Source organism: Pteropus medius, unplaced genomic scaffold (assembly GCF_902729225.1).
Source record: "Pteropus medius unplaced genomic scaffold, Ma_sr-lr_union100, whole genome shotgun sequence".
NCBI lineage: Eukaryota > Metazoa > Chordata > Mammalia > Chiroptera > Pteropodidae > Pteropus > Pteropus medius.
In genome coordinates this window covers 24,000,767-24,011,202 of record NW_024349519.1, presented here as the reverse complement: position 1 = coordinate 24,011,202, position 10,436 = coordinate 24,000,767, and the positions used below count along the sequence as shown (strand labels likewise).

The following is a 10,436-nucleotide window of genomic DNA, read 5'->3' as shown; positions in this document are numbered from 1 at the left end:
GTGAATTGAATCTTTAAAAAGTCAGAAATCAATAAACTGGAATGAGTTGGCTATATTGTTGTATTTATTCATTTAATATTTGTTTTTTATTGGGTTAGCTCTTACTAAAGACTGATCCCACTAATTACATTTACAAATTTAACAACAGCTAACGAAATGGATTTTCTTTCCAAGTTATTCCAAAACAAAATCTGTGAATCAAGATCTAGACCTTTGTCACCAAGACTTGTTACCTTAAGTAAAAGACAAAAATGGAAAATGATTTTAATTTTAATTTCTCAGCAAATAATAACTACATTAATGATAATAGTAATGACTAGCATTATTTCAGACGCTGTGATAAGTTTCAGACTGGCACTAGTTCATTTAATTTTTGCCACAACAGTATGAATCAGCTCTCTTTTTATTGGTGGGGAGACTTTTAGCTAGGACTAGCAGAAATGCCAACTCAAACTATTTTGCCAATAAGAGAAATTATTGCTTTGCAAGAATTCCAGAGGTAGGTGGTTTTATAGTTGACTCAATAATGTAATCAAGGACTCAGTTCTTTCCATCTCTCTACCTGCCATCCTACTAGGGGTGGAGGTAAGAGCTGGACTGGAGAGAGGGGCTTTGATCTCAGATGGAACTATACTCAAATTGGCTCCTCTTAGAGCTGAATTGTGTTCCTCAAAAAGATAGTCCTAAACAGCCATACCTATGAATGTGATCTTAATTTGGAAATAGGGTTTTTCCAGATGAAATAAATCTGAGACAAGATCATCAGTGTGTGCCCTGATGCAATATGACTGGTGTCCTTATAAGAGAAAGCAAAGACATACGAGAGGAAAATGTCATGTGAACACAGACACACACAGGGAGAAGACAGACATAGGCAGAGATTGGAGTTATGCAGCTACAGACCAAGGGACTCCTGGGCATCTGGAAACTGAAAGAAGCAAGAAAGGACCTGACCTGAGAGACATTAAAGGGAGTATGGCCCTGCCAGCACTTAATTTTGGATTTTCAAACCCCCAAACTGTAAAAGAACACATTTCTTTCATTTTAAGCTACTCAGTTTGTGGTACTTTGTTACAGCAGTTTTAGGAAACTGATATAGCTACTATCCTGGTCCTAGATAGCTGCAGTACTGCCCATCGCACCTAGATACAGCGGAGAACAGATGAAGAAATAGAGCTATTTTTCCTTTGAGTCTCTTTCTCAGGAGGGAAGAAATCAGTGTTAACTTTCACATAGAATTCAATTCTAAATACAACTACCAGGCAATGACCAGTAGGAAGAATGGGCTTGCCGTGATTTGCTTAAACTAATCCTTTAAAATAGAACAGTTATTAAAAATATCAACCACCCTAGCACTGCTTTCATCACTAATGAGACAACTTACGCTATGCAAATGAGCCAGGTTTTGAGGCCAGGGCAGTCCCCTGCATCACGGAATAGGTTAGCATATCAATTAATGCTTGGTTTATATAGTTACGGCACATAGTTGTTGTTGTTTTTAATGTTATCACGATTTACTGTACTTCCTTTCAGTTTATTAATTCTAAAGAGGACAAGTAAAGGGGTTGAAAACTTGATATTTGGTATAAAGCTTATTTGATCTTCTAAATTAAATTCAGTTATACCCTAAGCTTCAAGGAGTGATCAACTGTTTCCATAGTTTAGCACCACAGCCTTAATTCATAAAACGGTTTCCTAGCTGAGAAAAATGAATGGCATGAGGAAGATTAAAAAAGTGGACGTTAGTCTATAGCCATGCAACTCTAACATGCCTGATCTCATCTGATCTCGGAAGCTAAGCAGGGTCGGGCCTAGTTAGTACTTGGATGGGAGACCATCTAGGAATACCAGGTGCTGTAGGTGTTAACAAAAATAAAAGTAGACGTTATATCAGAAGTAAAGAGCAAGAGAATTAGAGGCAAAAGTAAAGAGCAAGAGAATTAGAGGCAATCTACCCTAGCAAAGTGAATGAAAAATAGCATGGGAGGGTGGATACTACTTAGACGCAGAATATGAGAGACAGACAGATGGACAGAGGGAGAGACAGAGAGAGAAAGAACAAAAAGACAGAAAGAGAGAGGGAAGGACAAACTGAGGGAGAAAATAGTGAATTAAAGTGATAATTAAACTAAACACTTCTTTTTAAAACTTCACTATATTTTAAAATATTCATTCTTTCGATCGCAAATTCCAGAAACATGATTCCTTGATGGCATTGGTTTGAGAAAAAAAGCTAGAGTGTTTTCATGATGGACATATTTAAATGTTTATTTAAAATTTGGAAATATGACAGATAACTTGAATGTTCATGATATGTATTTATTTTCCTTTCTAGCTTTGAAAAACACAAATGTTGACTCGCATATGTATATGTATATGTATGTGTGTGTGTGTAAATCAATGACTAGGGTTTCATAATAGAGAATTTAAATACTGTAAAGTGACCATGCCAGTCTTACAGTGATAACCCAATAATACTGTCTGGCTGTTGAGAATCCATTACACAATTTCCCTGTCAGTGTTTTTCTTTAGTTACTTTTATCTTACTTCCCTAATTCAATCAAAACCTCCTTTCAGATACCATCATATCTCACCTAGGAAGAATCTGATAAATTTAACTATACAAAAGAACTTATGCAACTGCCGATGTCTTTGAACAGTGATGGGAGAGAGGATTCTATTTTAATGAGACATTTTATGTAAGGTAATGCTTCTCTAATAGAGATATGCAGAGAAATGCTGAGGCCAGAAGACTCACAAAACCATGAAATACTGACTGCCTCCCATCTAGAATAAGTCTAACCCTAATTGACATGTTTTCAAGTTATTTTCTTATATTTCAAAAAATTTTAGATACAAGAATATTTTAGTAGTTACATGGCCAAAATTATTAATATGTTGACATTTCAAACTCCTTTTTAGTATATAAATACTTGTTTCAAAACAGCATACCTTAATTATGATACAGATATATAGACTATAAAAATACATATATATAATACATTTTAAAATATATTAACAATATTTAATGGCTTAATAAAATGCCAGTATTTATACTAATATACCGTTTCAATATGTAAAAACCACTGTAAGTGAAGGACATAAGTGATTAGATTATTTTAACCTTTATACTTAGACATTTGAATAGCTAAAATAACTATTCTTTGTAATTGAAGAGGTTCTACTACAGGGGTCAGTATTTGGCAGATATCATTATATTCCTGCAAGCAAAAGCATTCTAGAGAGCTGTGAAATTCACCCTATTGAAAGAAGGCAGCTGGTGTCTGGTATTGGAGCTGCTACTACACATGAAACACAATATATATGTATATGTATATGTATATCTATATCTATATCTATATATCTATATCATCTATATCTATATTTATATCATTTCTATCTATATCATCTATATATATATATCATCTATATCTGTATATCTATTTATTTATACCTATATCTAATCATCTATATCTTTATCTTTATCATTGATATCTATATGTATATTATCTATATACAATGTTTTTATAAGTATCACTGAAAAGAAGCATATCCTCAGCATAACTGATAACATTTACATTCTGTATTTTATTGATTAAACCATTCAGAAGATAACAAACTATTACAGTGAGACTTTCTGGGTCAATGATGCCTACATAAAACATTATGTTCCACATGCAGGTTTTCAGTGAGGCCTGCAATAATGGATACCCTTTATACCACTTTTACATTGTTCAAGGCATTCAAAACCCACCAAACAATTATAGAGTGTATTTCTGGATCAATGACTACAAACCTTATGCACAATATCACATCCTTGTTTGAATATAGATTATATACTAGTGAGGACAGTGTTTAGAAACTAATAAAATATACTTCTTTGAGGTGCGCATTTATTCTACTTACTGGTGCTAAATGGGAATTTTTCCTAATGAACGACTTATCAAAACACAGAAAGCATTTGAAAGCAGCATTACTGATTGGGTTAGGCTTTACTTAAACTACTTGGTTTAATTATAATGATTAAGCTGCCTACAGGGGATTCAATTTTTAATGACTTAATTTAATGTGCCCTCCATTAAAATGTCACCTTGAAAAGTTTTTCTTTATCCTGTTATCAACCTACTGAGTGACCAAAAAAAGATAAGCATCATATGAAAAACAGCTACTGAAGCAAGTATGAATTTTTGCCTACAGACTTAGATTTGTAAGTAATACTACTTTTTTTCTCCTAACACAGTTGATTTCTGCATTTGAGGCTTTATTTTGGGGGGATAAACAAAGAAGTAAAAAATAAATAAACATAGCATATCTCATGTCTTTTTTATTATTATTATTATTATTATTATTATTTTATTTTTTTATTTTTTTTATTACCATCAGCCTTGAAAGACTATGGCACAAGTCAGTGGTGTACTGGAGTCCATTCATACTGGCTTCACCTGGGTTGATTGTTAAAATTGCAAGCTTGTTGACATATCAATATCCTAAATTCTGATGAAGTGGATGTGCTTGCAAAAGAGAAACCTGAAAACACTACAAATCAAAGCTAGCTCAGAGTTTTTTGTTACACATTTACCAAAACACCATTTGTTACAACTAACCAGCATTAAATTCAAGAAATATTCTTACATGTTCTTGCGACTGAATCGTGTCCTGCTACAATTCATGTGTTGGAGCCCTCGCCCCCAATATGACTGTATTTGGAGGAAGGGCCTTTAAGAATGTAATTAAGGTTAAATGAGGCTGTGGCTTTAGGGCCTAAATGCAAAATAACTAGTGTCCTTATAGGAAGAGGGAGAGACAAAAAAAAATGTGTGTGCACAGAGGAAAGGCTATGTGAAGACACAGAGGAAGGTGGCTATCTGCAAGTCAAAGAGAAAGGCCTCAAGGAAAACCAAACTAGTCAACACCTTAATCTTGGACTTTCAATCTCCAGAACTGAGAGAATAAATTTCTGTGACCTAAAATTTCTAATAGTGATCAAAGCATTAGAGTGAAGAGCACCAATATGCATAACATACAACTTATAACCTAAAAGAACTTGTAACCTTGTTTTAACATAAGATTATGTGAAAATTATAATGCAAGAGTATATGTATGGTAAAAAAAAGAACTAAATAAGCTCACTGGAAGGAAGAGGAAATATCTGGTTGAGAAAATAAAGTTCATGGAGGAGAAAGCAAATGAGCTGAGTCTTAACAAACAGAATTTGGGTAAGTGACAATAAAAGAGAGCTTGATAGGTCAAAGGCAGAAAAATGAGAAACACAAAACATTTTAAAAATTACTGATGATTTAGTTTTGTTACAGTTTGCTTGGGCTTAATGTAGGAGACTAGTGCAAATAAGTGCTTTAAGAAGATTAATCAGAGCCAGAAAGGACTGCTGGACAAGGGTACTGTTTTAGAGATGGGGACCATAACTGAGGTCACTGAACCAGCACAGCTCAGAGCTGGGGACAGATTCTGGAACTGGACTGTGTTCAGATCATAGCTTAATGATAACAGTCCCTAAGATTTAGGTGAGAATTAAATGAGTAGTATAAGAAAAGTGCTTAGATTTTAGACTGGCATGTACTAAGTACTGTGTATTCACTAAAAGAAGAACGAACAAATTAAAAGCTCTAGTGGAAATCATAGGACGTGGACTTGACAGGTGATTATTGTATTAGTCATCAAAGGCTGCCATAACGAAGTACCATAGCCTGGATGGCTTAAACTATTGAAATTTATTTTTTACCCTTCTGGAAGCTAGAATTCCATGATCAACGTGCTAGCAGGTAGCTTCTTCTGAGGTCTCTCTACTTCGCTTGTAGATGGCCATCTTCCTCTTGTGTCTTCATATGGTCTTCCCTCTGTACCAAATGTGCGTCCAACTTTATACTTATGAGGACAGCTGCTATATTGAATAAAGGCCTCCCCTAAGGACCTTATTTTAACTTAATTACCTATGTCCATATACCATCATATTCTGAGGTACTGGGAGTTGGGAACTCGAAATATTAATTTCTAGAGAACACAATTCAGCATTAGCATTGATAAATAGAAAATTAGAAAATGTCATAACCGTTCACATGGTGCAATGATTGTGAGAAAGAAAAAAGTAAAAAATGGTTCCAACATTTGAGTCCATGGACAGGCTTGGGTCTATTGACAGAATGTTCTAATGGGCCATGGACACTTTTCTATTCATCATGAAAGGATGAAGTACAGATTTTAGTGTCAAACAGATTCAGATTCAAATTCCAACCCTGCTATGAGACCTTGGAGCATTATCTCTTTAAATCTCGGTGAATGTGCTTACAAATAACAAATTTTAAACATTAATTTTGTAGTATTTCTAGAAGGAGTAAATGAGACAAATTCTGTAAAAGTGTTCAGAATAGCATCAAACACAGAGGTTTGGCAAATATTTTTTTTTCTTCATTATGTTGCATGTTATTGTTATTATATTGTAGAGAAAGGCAGAGAGATGCCAAAGCATCCTCCTGTTCCTAAGGTTTAACACAATGTTAGAATTCTCCTATAAACAGTTATCTTTAGTAGTGTGAAGTTTATAGAATCCCTTAAAAAGTGAGCATTCTATAAACTTATCTGACACTTGGTGGTAGTGCAACTAAGTAAAGGCATTGCATAATGAAGAGAGAAGTATACAATGAGAAGAATGATATTTTATTTAAAAAATTTTGTCCTAAGACTGACCATGTTTACAATGACAATTATTCCTCTCAAAATTAAATTCAGTATTTACATTTTCATTTTGTTTATTCCATATTCACATCCCATATTATAAACATGTCTTAGACAATCTATCTAATGCTCATTTGAAAAATTAAGAGAAAAAAGTGATCATGATTGTCTAAAGCAAGTAAAATTGCTAAAATGAATATTTTATAATTCAGAATTTGGTACTTTGCCTAGTGGTCCATGAAATGCAAAATAATTAATTTAGAAATTATGCGTTACCATCGGATCTGAATTCAGAACGAAAATTATATTTCATAATTGAATGTCTGGTGCAGCCTCTAGTTAGTATTATACTATGGAGATATTGCATTGCAGAGAGCAATACGGTCATATGATTTCTGTCTATCAGGAACTTTCATAATGTGGTCTTTATATCCATGGAGATAAAGGGAATGTGCTTATACAAAATCTTTCTATTTTCTTCTTCATAAAGTAGCTTTCTTATCTAATTTATAAAATATCTAATTTTTTTATGTATCAAGTGGCATTTGTGATATTTATGCTTTAAGTTTAAGGAAAAGTGGCTGCATTAAATTGACAAATTTAAATTGTAAAATATCTTGATTTTAATAATCATTTAAAAAATGTTGATATCAAAATGTATGCTCTTGTTTTCTTAAACAAAGTACAATAACAATCTTATTACTTTTGGTACCTTAGAATTTTCATTATTTAGGAGTAAATTTTCCACCTTCATGCAGTGTAAGGACTAATTCAGAACCCAGTGGACTGTACAGGGTGGAGCTGTTTGCCACTCCTCCCCTCGAAAGTGTCTGAGAGTTCTTTCTTTATTGTGCCCACGTGACTGAATTCCTACTTTTGATTTTCACTCTTCTATTTGCTATCTGGCTATAAAGCTATCCTTCATTCTTTCTTGTATTCATTCACCTTTTTTTTTTGAATCAGCCGAGAGGAGGGAGATAATCCTCAGACATAGCACCCCTCTACAACAGAGCTCAATTTGGGCGAGTCACTTCCCTTGTAATTTGTGGGTTGTGGGGTTGGGGTGGAACAGTATGGGTGAGAGGAATAAATGGAATGGTGTATGGAATACACAAAGCACCTGGCCTCCAGAGGTGATGAATGGCATTAGTACTGATTGCCCAAAGGCTTTTTTCATTAGTGACATCTATCCTTCTAGGTAAATAAAATTGCCAACTATTTCAAAATATTATTGAATTTTAACTTTATATAACCAAGAATTATACATCTGAAGAGTCACAACCCCTCACTCAAGGCAAAGAAAAATGTCTACTGTGTTTTCATTTACTCCATGAGGACAAGCATGAGATGGAAGGATGATATCCTGAGCTATTAAATAATATCACAATTACATAGAGATCTTTAGTTCAAGATATGAGACTATGAGTTACTAAATCAAGTTTCATACACAGGCATTGCATATCACCTGATGAGTATCTAACTTGTGATAAAGGATACTTTTGAAGATAGATTATGAACAAAATCAGTAAACAGACAATGAAAACCCACTCAAGCTGAAAAAAAAGTTTTAAAAAATTCTAGCCAGGAAAAAAAATAACCCACACAAATATTAATTTATCAAACACAAAGGAATGTGTGCTTAGATGTTACTTGTTTGGACAGAAGAGGGGACAAAGGAAATTTGCTGTGTTGCTCTCTATATATGAAAAATCTGTATAACAATTCTGACAGCCTAATTATCATTTATGTAGCATGGTGGGAAATAGGTTATATTACCTGAAAACTGTTTTGTTTTTGTTTTTGTTTTTTTTAATAAATATAGATTTATAGATTTCTGGGCTTTACCTCAGAACTACTAGATCAATCTTTTGAGTATTCTATATTTTTTCACTTGTTGTCTTGTGATTCTTATGCATATAAAATTTGAGAATTACAGCTTTAAGACTGGTGTTATTGTTTTTGTATTTTATTTGTGTTAAATCATTAGAGTGTAAAGAAATGCATCCATACAGAGTGTCTGACACCCTACATAGGTTCTTCAATGCAACCAATACTAAATATGCAATGTTTCTTTCTATTTATTCATCATAATGAAGAATAGGGCATGTTCTTGTGTTACTAGCTCATTCAATCCATATTTATGGAACATCTATCCTGTGTTAGGAAATAACATAGTATGCTATTATATGTTGGGGATAAAACAGTGAGCAAAGCAGACCCTATTTTTCTCTAACAGGATATATTTCCTGTTCTATTATTTCTACGAGGCTAAAAAAACCTATGTGAACATACATGCAGGTTTTCACTCAAAGAATTAGATTTTAACTAGTCAAACTGTATGACAGTTGAAATATCTCAGAATCAATGAGGATAAATTCACTCTGCAGTGTATGAGGTTCTATGGAACAAAGCCTGTGAATGGAATGCTTTGTCTCACTACTAAAAAAAAACTATTAACTATGGAAGTTGAGGCTTTGGTTTGGTATTTCTGTCTGTCAAAGATTTCTTTTATCCCCAGAAAAGCATAGAGTCCACATTTGAATCCTTCCTAGCATTGAATTAGTAACTTTAGAAAGTTACAGTAATTTAATTCCCAAAGATGATAGATAGCAGGACTTCAGATTGTTCATCCCGATATAATGACTGGACTTTCCTGAGGAAATTACAAGAAGGTTCCAGATAGAAATATACCGAATGGGGTTTCCAATCTCAATTTCAAAGCAATGACAATTAATCGTTCGTATTTATAACTCCTCCTTCCCTCTGTCCTCTTCCTCAACACACACACACAAATGCGTGTGCGTGCGAACGAGAGAGAGAGAGAGAGAGAGAGAGAGAGGGAGAGAGAGGGAGAGAGAGGGAGAGAGAGGCCTGGGGCATGGTAGCATTCAATATATTTTTAAATGTACATAATAAAACTACATATTTTGAGCATGGCATAATTTTTATAGAAAGCCACTTGTGTACTAGAAAATGTATACTATATATAACTTGTAAGCCTTCACAAGAAACTGGCAATGATATGTGTTTTCACACTCACTTTACAGATTAAGAAACTCAAGAGAGATGGAATAACTTGTTGAAGATCAGACATCTGGGCAGTAGTCATTCTGGGCTTTGTTTTGTTGAAAACCTAAGCATTTTCATTATGTCACCAATAGGAAGGAGACTTTCCTGAACGTACAGAAGGGATTGTTATGGAATTTGTATCTTAATGTTTTAGGCTACTCTCTTTTTCTCATTCTGATTTTCACGTTTCAACTGATGTGACGACAAAGTTTAAGGGATCTAAAATGAAAGGCAGTAAGCAATTTACATATCACCATTAACATCACATCTACCTTTTCTCATGTGCTTATTGAATGTGGCGAGGAATAAATAAATGGCTGCTCAAATTTCTTTTCTGCTCACATTGCTTCTCTGCCTCATCCTAAGCAAGATTCTTGTTCCACATGTGTAAACCATGCTTGCCAACACCCTCCCCTGCCCCTGTCCCCCGCCCACCCATCCCTGAAGCAAGTTCTGTGATTTCTCTTAAGTGTCCAGCCAGTTAGGGATGTCTGTGTTAATGGCACCCTAGAAGGCTTTGATAGAAGATTCCTGAACGAAAATCTTATAATCTGTGTTCAGTTGCCTCCACTGCTGAGTACCCTCTAGTTCTTTAAAAATATCATTGTCAACCCTTCCTTTTCATTGTGTTTGCAGAACGACATTCGTTTCCACATACTCCTTTTAAACAACAACCC

At 34.2% G+C, this 10,436-nt stretch overlaps 1 pseudogene; it reads left to right on the top strand.

The window, feature by feature from the left end:
* Positions 1-1,745: 1,745 nt before the first annotated feature.
* On the top strand, positions 1,746-1,863 carry LOC120618721 (uncharacterized; annotated as a pseudogene).
* Positions 1,864-10,436: the final 8,573 nt, after the last annotated feature.